We start from the raw sequence: 18,460 nt of genomic DNA, 5'->3' as shown, positions 1-18,460 counted from the left end.
TTTTTGTGGAGATCTTGACCAATGGCTAAGTGGAGATGACAATCATGTTGCAGCAATCCCCTCTAAAACTGGAAAGGGGTGAACTGGTGTAATGATTTGTGCATAATTGTTACATCGAGGCAAGTTTTTTAAGGCTCAAGAAGCCCTAGATTTCTATGGGGAAGTAAGGACCAGAGACAAGAAGGGAGTAACTATTCCCAGTCAGAGACGGTATGTGTATTACTATAGTTAACTGTTAAAGAATTACCTGGATTATAGACCAGGGCACTGCTGTTTCACAAGATGAGGTTTGAAACAATTCCGACGTTCAGTGGCAGAACTTGCAATCCTCATTTTGTGGTGTACCAACTAAAGGTAAAGATATTCACCTCCCCTTCAGGACCCCCAGGATGAGAAGGCAAATATATGTACTTCGAAGTCCCTCAACCATTGCCAGTGTGTGGTGATATCAAAGTGGAGTTCTTTCACAAACAGAACAAGATGTTGAAAAAGTTAAAAATGTTTCACTTTTCGGTAACTACATTCTTCATAAGACTGGATGAAAATTCAGACAAAGTAGAAAATGGAAGTCTAGTTGGAGATCAGGAACTTGATGGTATTTTCAGCACAGAACGCTCTGATAATGACAAGGAATATATAATCCTTACATTAACAAAAAATGATCTAGACAAAGCAAATAAAGACAAAGCCAACAGATATTTCTCTCCAAACTTCAAGGCGAAGCTATTTTTCACAAAAAGAGTAGAAGAGCCATCAAATCCAGAAGCTAGCAGTTCTGCTTCAATAACACCGGACATTAGTGATAAGGAACCTGATCATTGTAGATATTCTGACACCACTGACTCTGATCCAGAGAACGAACCTTTTGATGAAGATCAGCATACGCAGATTACAAAAATCTGAATATTTTTTTAATCTGGGGGGGAAAAAGAACCACAGAGAGACAAACTTGAATAAACTGAAAAAAGGACCTTTTCAAATGGCAATAGGACATTGTGTCAGATTACCAGTTATAGGAACAATTCTTTCTTGCCCAATCTTATTTTACCCTATAAATCCACAGGGTTTGACACTCGTTGTCCAATTGAAAAAGGTTATGTAGCTGTTATGTATATACACTTTTGTATCAAAAAGACATTAAAATGTCAATTAGGAAATTAAAAACAAAAAACAAAAAACTCCCTCTGTGGCCTGCAGCAAGTTACTGAGTCTGTCTGGGTCTGTTTCCCCAAAGCACTTTCAGACACACACAGCTTGGCAGGGCCCAGATTTTCTCTTCAATAGAGAAAAGGATTCACAAAAGGTACTCGGTGCGGCTGGTGATCCGGAAGGTCCAGTACGCGCTGGAGAAACCCAGTCCCCAGTTCATGGCCGAGACCACCCGGAACTTCCTGATGTTGGACTGGTCCCTGCTCCTCGAGGCCTCGCTTGACAAGGAGCTCTATTAGCACAGGGAGCCCGTCAGCGTCAACGTCCACGTCACCAACAACTCCCCCATGTATTTGGTCCTCTCCCATTTTTTCCTTTGGAGAGGGTGGTCTGCATTATACATGTTAGATAGCCCTTCTTAAGAAAAGCTTTTAAGGTTTTGGCTCCGGCTCTTTAAGGTTGCAGTCCGGCTTTTAAGGGTTTGGCTCCAGCTCTTTAGGGTTGCAGCCCGGCTCTATAGAGTTGAGGCCCAGCACTTTAAGCTTGGGGCCTGGCTCTTTAGGATTTCGGTCCGGCTCTTTAAGGTTGGGGTCTGGCACTTTAGGTTTGCGGCCTGGCTCTTAAGGGTTTTGGCCTGACTCTTTAGGGTTTGGATCCAGCTCTTTAGCGTTGAGGCCTGGCACTTTAGGGTTGCGTCCCGTTAGCTTCAGATTGCAGCTTGGCTCTTTATGGTTGCGGCCTGGATCTTTAGGGTTGCGGCCTGGATCTTTAGGCTTTGTGTCCATATTTTTAGGGTTGTGGACTCCCTGTTTAGGGTATAGGGTCCGGCTGTGTAGGCTTGCAGCCCGGCTCTTCAGGGTTATGGCCCGGCTCCTTAGAGTTTGGCTCCGGCTCTCTAGGCTTGCGGCCCAGCTCTTTAGGGTTCTGGCCCTGCTCTTTATGGTTGCTGCCCGGCTCTTTAGGATTGCGGCACTGCTCTTTTGATTTTGGGTATAGCTCTTTACAGTTGCCACCCCCCACCTTTTAGTATTTGGGTCCGGCTCTTTATGGTTGCAGCCCGGCACTTTATGGTTGCGGCTCGCCTCTGTAGGGTGGCGGCACGGATCTTTAGTGTTTAGGACCTGCTCTTTAGGGTCGCGGCAATTCTTTTTAGGGTTTCAGCTCGGCTCTTTAGGATTGAGGCTCGGGTTTTTAGAGTTGTGGTTTGGCTATCTGGGGTTGCGTCTTGGCTCTTTAGGTTGTCTGCCCGGCTCTTTAGGGTTGCGGCCTGGCTCTTTTGCATTGTGGCCTGGTTCTTTAGGGTTGGGCTCCGGCTCTTTAGCGTTGAGGCCTGGCACTTTAGGGTTGCGTCCTGTCAGCTTTGGGTTGTGGCCCGACTCATTAGGGGTATGTCCCCTGCTCTATTAGGTTGCTTCTCAGCTCTTTAGGGTCGTGACATGGCTCTTTAAGGATGCGGCAGGGCACCTTAGGGATGCGGCCCAGTTCTTTAGGGTTTGGGTCTGGCTTTTTAGGGGTTGTGGTCAGGCTCTTTAGGGTTCCTCCCAGCTCTTTAGGGGTGAGGCTCCTGCTCCATAGGATTGCACCTCCGGTTCTTTAGGGTTGCGGCCCAGCTCTTTAAACCTTGGCTCTGGTCTTTAGGGTTTGGCTCCTACTCTTTAGGGTTACATCCCGGCTCTATAGAGTTGAGGCCCGGCACTTTAAGCTTGCAGCCTGGCTCTTTAGCGTTTGGTCCTGGCTCTTTAGGGTTGCGGCCCCAATCTGTGGGGTTGCTGTCCGGATCTTTAGGATTTGGGACCGGCTCTTTATCGTTGTGGCCCTGCTCTTTAGGATTTGGTTCCTGCTCTTTAGGGGTGCAGTCCAGCTCTTCAGGGTTGGGGCCCGGTTCTTTAGGGTTGGGGCCTGTCTCTTTAGCAGTTGGTTCCAGATCATTAGAGTTGTGGCCCTGGTTTTTAGGCTTTGGGGCTGACTCCTTAGGGTTGCGGTCGGGCCCTTTAGCATTTTTAGTCCCTCTCTTTATGGTTGCGGCCCGGATCTCTGGGGTTGTGGTCCAACCCTTTAGAGTTTTGGTCTGGATCTTTAGGTTTTGAGAACAGTTCTTTATGGTTGCAGCCCCACTCTTTATGGTTTGGCTTCTGCTCTTTAGGCTTGTTTCCTGGCTCTTTAGGGTTTGTTTCCTGTTGTGGCTCAGGTCTTTACGATAGAGACCCAGCTCTTTAGGGTCGTGGCCCCGGTGTTTATGGTTTGGGTACTGCTCTTTAGAGTTGCAGCATGTCTCTTTAGGGTTTTGGCCAAGCGCTTTAGGTTTGCTGCCCGGGTCTTTAGGGTTTGGGTATGGCTCTTTAGGGTTTCGGCCCAGCTCTTTAGGGTTGCGGTATTTCTCTTTAGGATTTGGGTCCTACTCTTTAGGTTTCCAGCCCAGATCTTTAGGCTTGCGGTCTGGTTCTTTAGGGTTATGTCGTGGCTCTTTAGGGATTGGTTCCGCATCTCTATTGCACATCCAGAAGTGGGTAGAGTAACCCCTCTATGAAATCGTCACTGTGCCCTCTCTCCATTGAACAGACTTTCACCCTCCACAGAAGCTTCCAGAGTGCCAACTGAACATCATAGGAGTGTATGGGGGTTCTAACTGTCAGCCATGAGGGGGGGGCAGGAAATGACCAATCCAGAGTGGGTTGAGTAACCCCTCTATGAACACGCCTCTGTGCTCTATCTCCATTGAACACACTATTACACTCCACAGAAGCTTCCAGAGTGCCGACTGACACATCATGGGAGACTAAGATAGTTCTAACTCCCAGCCCTGAGAGGGGGTCAGGAAATGACTCATCCAGAATTGGGTCGAGTAAGCCCTCTATGAACTCGCCTCTGTGCTCTATCTCCATTCAACACACTTTCACCCTCCAAAGAAGCTTCCAGAGTGCCAACTGACACATCATTGGCGTCTATGGTGGTCTAACTGTCCACCCTGAGGGGGGTAGGAAATGACCAATCCAGAGTGGGTTGAGTAACCCCTCTATGAACACGCCTCTGTGCTCTATCTCCATTGAACACACTTTTACACTCCACAGAAGATTCCAGAGTGCCAACTGTCACATCATGGGAGTCTACGGGGGTTCTAACTCTCAGCCCTGAGGGGGGGTCAGGAAATGACTCATCCAGAATTGGGTCGAGTAAGCCCTCTATGAACTCGTCTCTGTTCCCTCTCTTCATTGAGCACACTTTCACCCTCCACAGAAGTTTCCAGAGTGCCAACTGAACATCATAGGAGTGTATGGGGGTTCTAACTGTCAGCCATTGGGTAGCGGGGGGGGTCAGGAAAAGACCCACCAGAAGTGGATCGAGTAACCCCTCTATGAAATCGTCACTGTGCCCTCTCTCCATTGAACACACTTTCACCCTCCACAGAAGCTTACAGAGTGCCAACTGACACATCATCGGAGTCTATGGGGGTCTAACTGTCAGCCCTGAGGTGGGGTCAGGAAATGACCAATCCAGAGTGGGTTGAGTAACCCCTTTATGAACTCGCCTCTGTGCCCGATCTCCATTCAACACACTTTCACCCTCCACAGAAGCTTCCAGAGTGCCGACTGACACATCATGGGAGTCTTTGGGGGTTCTAACTGTCAGCCCTGAGAGGGGGTAAGGAAATAAACCATTCAGAAGTGGGTTGAGTAACCCCTCTATGAACTCGTCTCTGTTCCCTCTCTTCATTGAGCACACTTTCACCCTCCACAGAAGCTTCCAGAGTACCGACTGACACATCATGGCACTCTATGAATATTCTAAGTCTCATCCTTGAAGGGGGGGCCGGAAATAACCCGTCCAGAAGTGGGTCGACTAACCCCTCTATGAACTCGACTCTGTGCCCTCTCTCCATTGAACAGACCTTCACCCTCCACAGAAGCTTCCAGAGTGCCAACTGACACATCATGGCACTCTATGAATATTCTAAGTCTCATCCTTGAGGGGGGGCCGGAAATAACCCATCCAGAAGTGGGTCGACTAACCCCTCTATGAACTCGCCTCTGTGCTCTATCTCCATTGAACACACTATTACACTCCACAGAAGCTTCCAGAGTGCCGACTGACACATCATGGGAGTCTAAGATGGTTCTAACTCCCAGCCCTGAGAGGGGGTCAGGAAATGACTCATCCAGAATTGGGTCGAGTAAGCCCTCTATGAACTCGCCTCTGTGCTCTATCTCCATTCAACACACTTTCACCCTCCAAAGAAGCTTCCAGAGTGCCAACTGACACATCATTGGCGTCTATGGTGGTCTAACTGTCCACCCTGAGGGGGGGTAGGAAATGACCAATCCAGAGTGGGTTGAGTAACCCCTCTATGAACTCGCCTCTGTGCTCTATCTCCATTGAACACACTTTTACACTCCACAGAAGATTTCAGAGTGCCACCGGTCACATCATGGGAGTCTATGGGGTTTCTAACTGTCAGCTCTGAGGGGGGGTCAGGAAATGACCCATCCAGAGTAGGTTGAGTAACCCCTCTATGAACTCATCTCTGTACCCTCTCTCCATTGAACATGCTCTCACCCTCAACAGAAGCTTCCAGAGTGCTGACTGACACATCTTGGAGTCTATTGGGGTTCTAAATGTAAGCTCTGAGGCGGAGGTCAGGAAGTGAACCATCCAGAAGTGGGTCTGGTAACCTCTCTATGCATTCGTCTGTGTGCCCTGTCTCCATTGAACATACTTTCACCCTCCAAAGAAGCTTCCATGGGGCCGAATGACACATCATGATAATCTATGAGGGATCTACCTGTCTGCCCTAAGGGGTGGTTGTCAGGACATGACCCATCCAGAAGTGGGTCGACTAACCCCTCTATAAACTTGACTTTCTGCCCTCTCTTCATTGAGCACACTTTCACCCTCCACAGAAGCCTCCAGAGTGCCGACTGACACATCATTGGCGTCTATGGTGGTGTCCAGATGGGTTGGTTCTAACTGTCAGCACACTTTTACACTCCACAGAAGATTCCAGAGTGCCACCTGTCACAGGGGGGGGTTCTAACTCTCAGCCCTGAGGGGGGATCAGGAAATGACCCATCCAGAAGTGGGTCGAGTAACCCCTCTATGAACTCGTCTCTGTGCCCTCTCTCCATTGAACACACTTTCACCCTCCACAGAAGCTTCCAGAGTGCCAACTGACACATCATCGGAGTCTATGGGGGTCTAACTGTCAGCCCTGAGGGGGGGTCAGGAAATGACCCATCCAGAAGTGGGTTGAGTAACCCCTCTATGAACTCGTCTCTGTTCCCTCTCTTCATTGAGCACACTTTCACCCTCCACAGAAGGTTCCAGAGTGCCACCTGTCACATCATAGGAGTGTATGGGGGTTCTAACTGTCAGCCATGGGATAGCAGGGGGGGGGGTCAGGAAATGATCAACCAGAAGTGGATCGAGTAACCCCTCTATGAGATCGTCACTGTGCCCTCTCTCCATTGAACTCACTTTCACCCTCCACAGAAGCTTACAGAATGCCAACTGACACATCATCGGAGTCTATGGGGGTCTAACTGTCAGCCCTGAGGGGGGGTCAAGAAATGATCAATCCAGAGTGGGTTGAGTAACCCCTTTATGAACTCGCCTCTGTGCTCTATCTCCATTGAACACACTTTCACCCTCCACAGAAGATTCCAGAGTGCCAAGTGAACATCATAGGAGTGTATGGGGGTTCTAACTGTCAGCCATGGGGGGGGGGTCAGGAAATGACCCACCAGAAGTGGATCGAGTAACCCCTCTATGAACTCGACTCTGTGCCCTCTCTCCATTGAACAGACTTTCACCCTCCACAGAAGCTTCCAGAGTGCCAAGTGAACATCATAGGAGTGTATGGGGGTTCTAACTGTCAGCCATGGGGGGGTCAGGAAATGACCAATCCAGAGTGGGTTGAGTAACCCCTTTATGAACTCGCCTCTGTGCTCTATCTCCATTGAACACACTTTTACACTCCACAGAAGATTCCAGAGTGCCACCTGTCACATCATAGGAGTCTTTGGGGGTTCTAACTCTCACCCCTGAGGGGGGGTCAGCAAATAAACCATACAGAAGTGAATCGAATAACTCCTCTATGAACTCGTCTCTGTGCCCTCTCTTCATTGAGCACACTTTCACCCTCTACAGAAGCTTCCAGAGTGCCGACTGACACATCATGGGACTCTAAGATGGTTCTAACTCCCAGCCCTGAGAGGGGGTCAGCAAATAAACCATACAGAAGTGGGTCGAATAACTCCTCTATGAACTCGTCTCTGTGCCCGCTCTCCATTGAACACACTTTCACCCTCCACAGAAGCTTCCACAGTGCCAACTGACACATCATGGGAGTCTATGGGGGTTCTAACTGTCAGCCCTGAGAGGGGGTCAGGAAATAAACCATTCAGAAGTGGGTCGACTAACCCCTCTATGAACTCGACTCTGTGCCCTCTCTCCATTGAACACACTTTCACCCTCCACAGAAGCTTCCAGAGTGCCAAGTGAACATCATAGGAGTGTATGGGGGTTCTAACTGTCAGCCATTGGGGGGGTGTCAGGAAATGACCCACCAGAAGTGGATCGAGTAACCCCTCTATGAACTCGACTCTGTGCCCTCTCTCCATTGAACAGACTTTCACCCTCCACAGAAGCTTCCAGAGTGCCAAGTGAACATCATAGGAGTGTATGGGGGTTCTAACTGTCAGCCATGGGGGGGGGGCAGGAAATGACCAATCCAGAGTGGGTTGAGTAACCCCTCTATGAACTTGCCTCTGTTCTCTATATCCATTGAACACACTTTTACACTCCACGGAAGATTCCAGAGTGCCGACTGACACATCATGGGAGTCTAAGATGGTTCTAACTCCCAGCCCTGAGATGGGGTCAGGAAATGATTCATCCAGAAGGTGGTCGAGTAACCCCTCTATGAACTCGTCTCTTTTCCCTCTCTTTATTGAGCACACTTTCACCCTCCACAGAAGCTTCCAGAGTGCCGACTGACACATCATGGCACTCTATGGACATTCTAAGAATCATCCTTGGGGGGGGCTGGAAATAACCCATCCAGAAGTGGGTCGACTAACCCCTCTATGAACTCGACTCTGTGCCCTCTCTCCATTGAACAGACTTTCACCATCCACAGGAGCTTCCAGAGTGCCGACTGACACATCATTGGAGTCTTTGGGGGTTCTAACTGTCAGCCCTGAGAGGGGGTAAGGAAATAAACCATTGAGAAGTGGGTCGAGTAACCCCTCTATGAACTCGTCTCTGTGCCCTCTCTTCATTGAGCACACTTTCACCCTCCACAGGAGCTTCCAGAGTGCCGACTGACACATCATGGAGTCTATGGGGTTCTAACTGTCAGCCCTGGGAGGGGGTCAGGAAATAACCCATCCAGAAGTGGGTCGAATAACCCCTCTATGAACTCTTCTCTGTGCCCTCTCTCCATTGAACACTCATTGAACCTCCACAGAAGCTTCCAGAGTGCTGACTGACACAGCATAGACGTCTAGTGAATTTCTAACTGTCAACCCTCAGGGGGAATCAAGAAATGTCCCATCCAGAAGTGGGTCGAATAACCCCTCTATGAACTCATCTCTGTGCCCTCTCTCCTTTGAACACGATCTCACCCTCAACAGAAGCTTCCAGAGTGCCGACTGACACATCATGGAGTCTATTGGGGTCTAAATGTATGCTCTGAGCGGAGGTCAGGATATGACCCATCCAGAAGTGGGTCGAGTAACCCCTCTATGAACTCGACTCTGTGCCCTCTCTCCATTGAACAGACTTTCACCCTCTACAGAAGCTTCCAGCGTGCCAACTGAACATCATAGGAGTGTATGGGGGTTCTAACTGTCAGCCCTGAGAGGGGGTAAGGAAATAAACCATTCAGAAGTGGGTTGAGTAACCCCTCTATGAACTCGTCTCTGTGCCCTCTCTTCATTGAGCACACTTTCACCCTCCACAGAAGCTTCCAGAGTGCCGACTGACACATCACGGCACTCTATGAATATTCTAAGTCTCATCCTTGAGAGGGGGGCCGGAAATAACCCATCCAGAAGTGGGTCGACTAACCCCTCTACGAACTCGACCCTGTGCCCTCTCTCCATTGAACAGACTTTCACCCTCCACAGAAGCTTCCAGAGTACCAAGTGAACATCATAGGAGTGTATGGGGGTTCTAACTGTCAGCTCTGAGGGGGAGTCAAGAAATGACCCATCCAGAAGTGGGTCGAGTAACCCCTCTATGAACTCGTCTCTGTGCCCTCTCTCCATTGAACACACTTTCACCCTCCACAGAAGCTTCCAGAGTGCCAACTGACACATCATCGGAGTCTATGGGGGTTCTAACTGTCAGCCCTGAGGAGGGGTCAAGAAATGACCAATCCAGAGTGGGTTGAGTAACTCCTTTATGAACTCGCCTCTGTGCCCTCTCTCCATTGAACACACTTTCACCCTCCACAGAAGCTTCCAGAGTGCCGACTGAAACATCATGGGAGTCTATGAGGGTTCTAACTGTCAGCCCTGAGGGGGGGTCAGGAAATGACCCATCCAGAAGTAGGTCGAGTAACCCCTCTATGAACTCGTCTCTTTGTGCCCTCTCTCCATTGAGCACACTTTCACCCTCCACAGAAGCTTCCAGAGTGCCGACTGACACATCATGGCACTCTATGGGGTTCTAAGTCTCATCCTTGGGGGGGGTCAGGAAATAACCCATCCAGAAGTGGGTCGACTAACCCCTCTATGAACTCGACTCTGTGCCCTCTCTCCATTGAACACACTTTCACCCTCCACAGAAGCTTCCAGAGTGCCGACTGACACATCATTGGAGTCTATGGGGGTTCTAACTGTCAGCTCTGGGGGGGGTCAGGAAATGACCATCCAGAAGTGGGTCGAGTAACCCTCTATGAACTCGTCTCTGTGCCCTCTCTCCATTGAACACACTTTCACCCTCCACAGAAGCTTCCAGAGTGCCACTGACACATCATGGAGTCTATGGAGTTCTAACTGTCAACAGCCTCAGAGGGGGGTAACCTCTCTAATCAAGAAATGTCCCATCCAGAAGTGGGTCGAATAACCCCTCTATGAACTCGACTCTCTGTGCTCTCTCCATTGAGCACACTTTCACCCTCCACAGAAGCTTCCAGAGTGCCGACTGACACATCATTGGCGTCTATGGGGGTTCTAACTGTCAGCCGAGGGGGTCAAAATGACCCATCCAGAAGTGGGTCGAGTAACCCCTCTATGAACTCGGTGCCCTCTCTCCATTGAACACACTTTCACCTCCACAGAAGCTTCCAGAGTGCCACCTGACACATCATGGGAGTCTATGGGGGTTCTAACTGTCAGCCCTGAGGGGGGTCAGGAAATGACCCATCCAGAAGTGGGTCGAGTAACCCCTCTATGAACTCGTCTCTGTGCCCTCTCTCCATTGAACACACTTTCACCCTCCACAGAAGCTTCCAGAGTGCCAACTGACACATCATAGGAGTCTATGGGGGTTCTAACTGTCAGCCATGGGGGGGTCAGGAAATGACCCATCCAGAAGTGGGTCGAGTAACCCCTCTATGAACTCGTCTCTGTGCCCTCTCTTCATTGAGCACACTTTCACCCTCCACAGAAGCTTCCAGAGTGCCAACTGACACATCATTGGCGTCTATGGTGGTCTAACTGTCCGCTCTGAGGGGGGGGGTAGGAAATGACCAATCCAGAGTGGGTTGAGTAACCCCTTTATGAACTCGCCTCTGTGCTCTATCTCCATTGAACACACTTTTACACTCCACAGAAGATTCCAGAGTGCCACCTGTCACATCATAGGAGTGTATGGGGGTTTTAACTGTCAGCCCTGAGAGGGGGTAAGGAAATAAACCATTCAGAAGTGGCTCGACTAACCCCTCTATGAACTCGTCTCTGTGCCCTCTCTCCATTGAACACACTTTCACCCTCCACAGAAGCTTCCAGAGTGCCACTGACACATCATGGGAGTCTAAGATGGTTCTAACTGTCAGCCCTGAGAGGGGGGTCAGCAAATAAACCATACAGAAGTGGGTCGAATAACTCCTCTATGAACTCGTCTCTGTGCCCGCTCTCCATTGAACACACTTTCACCCTCCATAGAAGCTTCCAGAGTGCAGACTGACACATCATGGGAGTCTTTGGGGGTTTTAACTGTCAGCCCTGAGAGGGGGTAAGGAAATAAACCATTCAGAAGTGGGTCGACTAACCCCTCTATGAACTCGACTCTGTGCCCTCTCTCCATTGAACAGACTTTCACCCTCCACAGAAGCTTCCAGAGTGCCAAGTGAACATCATAGGAGTGTATGGGGGTTCTAACTGTCAGCCATGGGGGGGGGGTCAGGAAATGACCAATCCAGAGTGGGTTGAGTAACTCCTATATGAACTCGCCTCTGTGCTCTATCTCCATTGAACACACTTTTACACTCCACAGAAGCTTCCAGAGTGCCGACTGACACATCATGGGAGTCTAAGATGGTACTAACTCCCAGCCCTGAGATGGGGTCAGGAAATGATTCATCCAGAAGGTAGTCGAGTAACCCCCCTATGAAATCGTCTCTTTTCCCTCTCTTTATTGAGCACACTTTCACCCTCCACAGAAGCTTCCAGAGTGCCGACTGACACATCATGGCACTCTATGGACATTCTAAGAATCATCCTTGGGGGGGGGGGGGCTGGAAATAACCCATCCAGAAGTGGGTCGAATATCCCTCTATGAACTCTTCTCTGTGCCCTCTCGCCATTGAACACTCATTCAACCTCCACAGAAGCTTCCAGAGTGCTGACTGACACAGCATAGACATATAGTGAGTTTCTAACTGTCAACCCTCAGGGGGGAAATCAAGAAATGTCCCATCCAGAAGTGGGTCGAATAACCCCTCTATAAACTTGACTTTCTGCCCTCTCTTCATTGAGCACACTTTCACCCTCCACAGAAGCTTCCAGAGTGCCGACTGACACAGCATGGCACTCTATGAAGGTTCTAAGTCTCATCCTTGGGGGGGGGCCGGAAATAACCTATCCAGAAGTGGATCGAGTGACCCCAGTATGAAATCGTAACTGTGCCCTCTCTCCATTGAACACACTTTCACCCTCCACAGAAGATTTCAGAGTGCCAACTGACACATCTTCGTAGTCTATGGGGGTCTAACTGTCAGCCCTGAGGGGGGGTAAGGAAATAAACCATTCAGAAGTGGGTCGAGTAACCCCTCTATGAACTCGTCTCTGTGCTCTATCTCAATTGAACACACTTTTACACTCCACAGAGGATTTCAGAGTGATACTGGTCTCATCATGGGAGTCTATGGGGTTTCTAACTGTTAGCTCTGAGAGGGGTCAGGAAATGACCCACCAGAAGTGGATCGAGTAACCCCTCTATGAAATCGTCACTGTGCCCTCTCTCCATTGAACACACTTTCACCCTCCACAGAAGATTTCAGAGTGCCAAGTGAACATCATAGGAGTGTATGGGGGTTCTAACTGTCAGCCCTGAGAGGGGGTAAGGAAATAAACCATTGAGAAGTGGGCCGAGTAACCCCTCTATGAACTCTTCTCTGTGCCCTGTCTTCATTGAACACACGTTCACCCTCCAAAGAAGCTTCCATGGGGTCGAATGACACATCTTGATCATCTATGAGGGTTCTACCTGTCTGCTCTACAGGGGCGTTGTCAGTACATGACCCATCCAGAAGAGGGCCGACTAACCCCTCCATGAACTTTACTCTGTGCCCTCTCTCCATTGAACACACTTTCAGAGATGCCAGAGTGCCAACTGACACATCGTTGGAATCTATGGGTGTTCTAATTCTCTACCCTCCGGAGGGGGTCAGCAAAGGACGCATCTAGAAGTGGGTCGAGTAACCCCTCTAAGAACTCATATCTGTGCTCTCTCTCACACATTTTCACTATCCACAGAATCTCTCAGAGTGCCGACCCAGTACTGGATGCATCGTATCTAGACTCCCAACCATGGTGCTGAAAGTCATAGCCCTCATAAACTCCATTGTTGTGTCAGACGTAACTCTGGAAGATTCTGTGGAGCATAAAAGTTTGTGTAGATCTGGATGGGTCAATTCCAGATCCCCGCCCCACTGGCTGACAGTTAGAAATCCCGTGGAGTCCCTTCATGTTTCCGTTACCTCCTTGGAAGCTTCTGTGGAGGGTGAAATTGTGTTTAATGGAGAGAGGGCACACAGACCTTATCATGGTGGGGTTACTCCACTCACTTCTGAGTGTGTCATTTCTTGACACCCACCTCTCATACGCTTAGGGTCCCCTCATGTGTCCGTCGGCACTCTGGAATTTTCTGTGGTTCCTAAGTGTATTCATTGTGAGAGAGCAGAGAGATCAGTTTATGGAGTGGGTACTCGACCCACGACTGGCTAGGTCATTTCCTGCCCCCCCACGAAGGGCTGACAGTTACAACTGCCATAGACACCCCTGAAAGGGATGTCGGCCAACTGGAAGTTTCTGTTTAGGTTGAAGGTGTGTTCAATGTAGACATGGAACGGAGAAGACCATACAGTTTTTACACGACCCAGCTATAGATGCGCCGTGTCCTACCTCCCGTCGTGGCTGAGCGTTAGAGACCTCATATACTCTCCTGATGTGTCCGTCGTCACGCTGGAAACTTCTGTGGAGCATAAAATTGTATTCAATGCAGAGAGAGAGCAATCCCAGAGATCAGGTTATGGGCTAATCGACCCACGTCTAGATAGGTCATATCCTGCTCTCCCCCTGCATAGCTCCAGGACACGGGATGTGTCAGATGGCCACACGGAACCAGTATCTTCCTCCCTGTATACTTGGGGGAAACGGGACGTGGCAGCGGGCCACGCGGACCATGCATCAAACTCCCTGCCTTAATTGGGGTCTCAGAGAGCGGCAGCAGGCCTCGGGGCACCGTATCTTTCTCCCTGCCACAGGTTAACTGTATCGCCCCCTGCGTCACTCCAGGACACGGGACGTGTGAGCCGGCCACAAGGATACAGAATCTGCCACCCTGCATTGCTCAGGGTGCGGGACGTGGCAGCCGGACTCACGAACACAGTATCTCCCCCTGCATAGCTCCAGAGCACGGGATGTGGCAGAAGGCATCCTTGACACCGTATCTACCTCTCTGCATAACTGGGGGGGGGGGGGTCATGTGATGTGGCAGCCAACCTCCCGGACCCCGTAGCTGCCTGTTTGTGTGTCCCGGGCTCACGAGATGTTGCAGTCGTCCCCACAGACAAATAATCTGCCACCCTGCATTGCTCGGGGTGCGGGACGTGGCATCCGGACTCACGAACACAGTATGTCCCCCTGCATAGCTCCAGGACACGGGACGTGTCAGATGGCCACACGGAACCAGTATCTTCCTCCGTGTATACTTCGGGGACGCGGGTCGAGGCGGCGGGCCACGCGGACCATGGATCAGCCTCCCTGCCTTAATTGTTGTCCCAGTGAGCGGCAGCAGGCATCGGGGCACCGAATCTTTCTCCCTGCCTCCTTCTGGCTAACGGATCGTGGCAGCCGACCTCAGAGACATCGTATCTACCTTTCTGTGTCGCTCGGGATGACGGGATGTGGCAATCGTCCTCTCCGACACTGTATCTGCCTCCCTGCATAGCTCGGAGACACGGAGCATGGCAGCAAGCCAAAGGGTCACTGTAGCTCCCCCTGCATCGCTCCAGGACACGGACGGGGGAGAAGGCCTCGCGGACACTGGATCGGACTCCCTGTTTCGCCAGGGGACACGAAATGGGACAGAAAGCCTCAAGTACACCGGATCGGCCTCCCTGCTAGTCGCGGAACCAGAGTACGTGCAGCCAGCCTGGCAGACACCATATTGGCTTCCCTGCCACCCTCAGGGCATAGGGACATGGCACTGGCCTCGCGCACACCGCATCGGCGTCCCTTCCTCCTTTGGGGCAACCCAACCTGGCAGCCGGGCTGTCCGACAATGGATCGACTTCCCTGCATAGCTTGGGTACACGGGACGGGGCAGCGGGCCACACGGACAATGGCTCAGCCTCCCTGATTCGCTTTTGCTCACAGAAAGTGGCAACCAGCTTCGCGGGCACCATATCTGCCTCTCTGCATCGCTCGGGGTCCAGGGACTCACAATTTTAACTCGACCCAGTTCTAGATGCAGCATGTCCCGCCTCCTCTCAGGGCTGAGCATTAGAGACCTCATAGATTCCCCTGATGTGTCCGGTGGCACGCTGGAATCTTCTGTGGAGCGTAAAAGTGTATTCAATGCAGAGAGAGAGAGATCACAGAGATCAGGTTATGGCGCTAATCGACCGACGTCTAGGTAGGTCATTTCCTGACCCCCACCAAGGGATGACAGTGAGAAATCCAATAGACTCCCCTGATGTGTCCGTTACCCCCCTGGAAGCTTCTGTGGAGGGTGAAAGTGTTTTCTCTCCATAGAGAGCACAGAGATCAGTTTAGGGAATGGATACTCGACGCACGTCTGGCTAGGTCACATCCTGCCTCCCACCAAGGCCTGACAGTGACAACTCCCATAGACAACCCTGAATTATATGTCGGCCCTCTGAAAGCTTCTGTTTAGGTTGGGTTTGTGTGCAGTGTAGACAGAACAGAGAGACGAGTTCATACAGTTTTTACTCGACCCAGTTCTGGATGGGCCGTGTCCTGCCCCCCCCTCGGGGTTGAGAGTTAGAAAACTCATAGGCTCCCCTGATGTGTCAGTCGGCACTCTGGCTACTTCTGTTGAGGGTGAAAGTGTGTTCAACGGAGAGAGAGCACAGAGATCTGTTTATGGAGGGGGTACTCGACCCACGTCTGGCTAGGTCATTTCCTGACCCCCCCCACTCAGGGTTGACAGTTAGAACCCCCATCGACTCCCCTGATGTGTCAGTCAGCACTCTGGAAGCTTCTGTGGACGGTGAAAGAGAGGGCACAGGGACGAGTTCATAGAGGGGTTACTCAACCCATTTCTGGTTAGGGCATTTCCTGACCCTGCCCCCCCTCCTCCCCCTCCGACGGCTGACAGTAAGAACCCTCTAGACTCCAATGATGTGACATTCGGCAATCTGGAAGCTTCTGTGGATTGTGAAAGTGTGTTCCATAGAGAGATAAAACAGACGAGTTCATAGAGGTGTTATTAGACCCACTTATGCATGGGTCATTTCCTGACCCACCTCAGGGGGCCTTACTGGGATTAGTACTATGACCTTACTGGGACGAGTTCCAGAACCAGTAATGGGACCTTACTGGGACGATTACTGCAGCCGTACTGGGACCAGTGCCACAACTAGTAAAGGGCCTTACAGGGACCAGTAATGCAGCCTTACTGGGCCTAGTACCACAATCAGTAAGGGGGCCTTACTGGGACCAGTACTGCTGCCTTACTGGTACCAGTACAAAAACGAGTAAGGGGACCTGACTGGGACCAGTACAGCGGCCTTACAGGGACCAGTACCAGAGATAGTAAGGGGTCCTTACTGGGGCCAGCCAGTTCCGCAACCAGTAAGTGCTCCTTACTGGGACCAGTACTGCGGCCTTACTGGGACCAGTACAAGAACTAGTAAGGGGTCCTTACTGGGGCCAGCCATTACTGCAACCTGTGAGGGGTCCTTACTGTGACCAGTACCAGAAACAGTAAGGGGGTTGTCATGCGGGCTGGCTAGAGGGGGGGGCAGCTAATATATTGTGTGACATCAGCATGGCAGAATCATAATAATCCATGGGGGATAGGCCATGTCAGGTGTGGTTAGGAAGATTATGATATGCTAAGTAAGAGAATATTACTTATGTTCTTGTGTAATATGTGACATGGAAGTTATAGATGTATTTGATATGTCTGTGTTTCAATTGGGCTACCTGGGCAACACCCCAGATAGGAAGGCTGCAGAACAATGGCCGGCTTAATGGCCCATTAAGGCCTCCCCAGGTGCAAGGGGCCTAGAGAGAGAGGCCAGCATCACCAATGAGTCACCAGAACCTGCTTACGTGACTGGACCCCAGGCACACCTGAAGAGTCACCAGGATTGGCCCATGTGATTATGGACTCCAGTCTGGGTCTTGTAACTGTCCACAGGCCGCATGGCCGGAGAAGGGGGTTTATAAGATCAAACCACAGGATCCATCTTGGTCTTTGCTCCTGTCCAGTCTGCAGACATACACTGACCTCTGGACCAATTCATCTTGTAACTGAACTGAAGGACCTAGACCCATCCAGGTACTGGATGTGAACCAGAGAGAACTACACAAGCCTGCAACCCACATTTCTTCCAGAAACCTGAAGTATATGGACTTTTAATCATTTGTATATCTGTGATTTACTTTAACCCTTTAACATTTCTCTCAGGGTTTATTTCTTTCCTTTTACAATAAACCTTTAGGTTAGACACTAAAGGATTGGCTGGCAGCGTGGTATTTTAGGTAAGATCCAAGCTTATATTGCTCTGGTGCTGTGGCTGACCCCTTGGGGTCAGAGGGAACCTTTTAGCAAAGAGCAGAGAGTTTAAATAACTGGTCTCTTAGCTGGACCTGGTGCTGATTTGGGAGCCTGGAGCTGAAATGCAGTGAAGGGGGCTGTGGGCATTTGTGGACTGGCTTCATGATACCCAGTGTGGGATAATCAGAAGCAGTTCGTGGCTGGTTGGGAAGCCGGGCTTCAGTGTCACCCACCAGCGTGGGGAGAATCTGCTCTCCTTTTGCAGCCTGCCCTGACCTTGGCATTATCAGTTGGCTACCCTGGGCACGGGTCGTATCACAGGGGTCTTACTGGGACCAGGACTGCTGCCTTACTGGTACCAGTACAAAAACGAGTAAGGGGACCTGACTGGGACCAGTACAGCGGCCTTACAGGGACCAGTACCACAACCAGTAAGGGGACATTACTGATACCAGTAAGGGGGCCTTACTGGTATCAGTACTCCGGCCTTACTGGGACCAGTACCACAACTAGTAAGGGGTCCTTACTGGGACCAGTACTATGGTCTTACTGGGACCAGATCCAGAACCAGTACGGGGGCCTTACAGGGACCAGTGCTACGGCCTTACTGGGACAAGTACGACAACCAGTAAGGGGTCCTTACTGGGACCAGTACTCCAGCCTTAATGGGACCAGTTTCATAACCAGTAAGGGGTTCTTACTGGGACCAGTACTGCGGCCTTACTGCGACCAGTACCACAACCAGTAAGGGGGCCTTACTGGGACTAGTATTGCGGCCTTAAAGGAACCAGTATCAGAAGCAGTATGGGGGCCTTACTGGGACCAGTACTGCGGCCTTACTGGGACCAGTACCAGAAATAGTATGGGGTCCTTACTTGGGCCAGCCAGTACCGCAACC

At 50.7% G+C, this 18,460-nt stretch overlaps 1 pseudogene; it reads left to right on the top strand.

Annotated features, from left to right (window-relative positions):
• Positions 1 to 282: 282 nt before the first annotated feature.
• LOC137161714 (phosphatidylinositol 3,4,5-trisphosphate 3-phosphatase and dual-specificity protein phosphatase PTEN pseudogene) lies at positions 283 to 903 on the top strand (annotated as a pseudogene).
• Positions 904 to 18,460: the final 17,557 nt, after the last annotated feature.

Source organism: Emydura macquarii, unplaced genomic scaffold, assembly GCF_026122565.2.
Source record: "Emydura macquarii macquarii isolate MOO-44397 ecotype Brisbane River unplaced genomic scaffold, CSIRO-AGI_Emac_v2 contig_2369, whole genome shotgun sequence".
In the NCBI taxonomy this organism is placed as follows: domain Eukaryota; kingdom Metazoa; phylum Chordata; order Testudines; family Chelidae; genus Emydura; species Emydura macquarii.
This window is presented reverse-complemented; position numbering and strand designations above follow the sequence as displayed.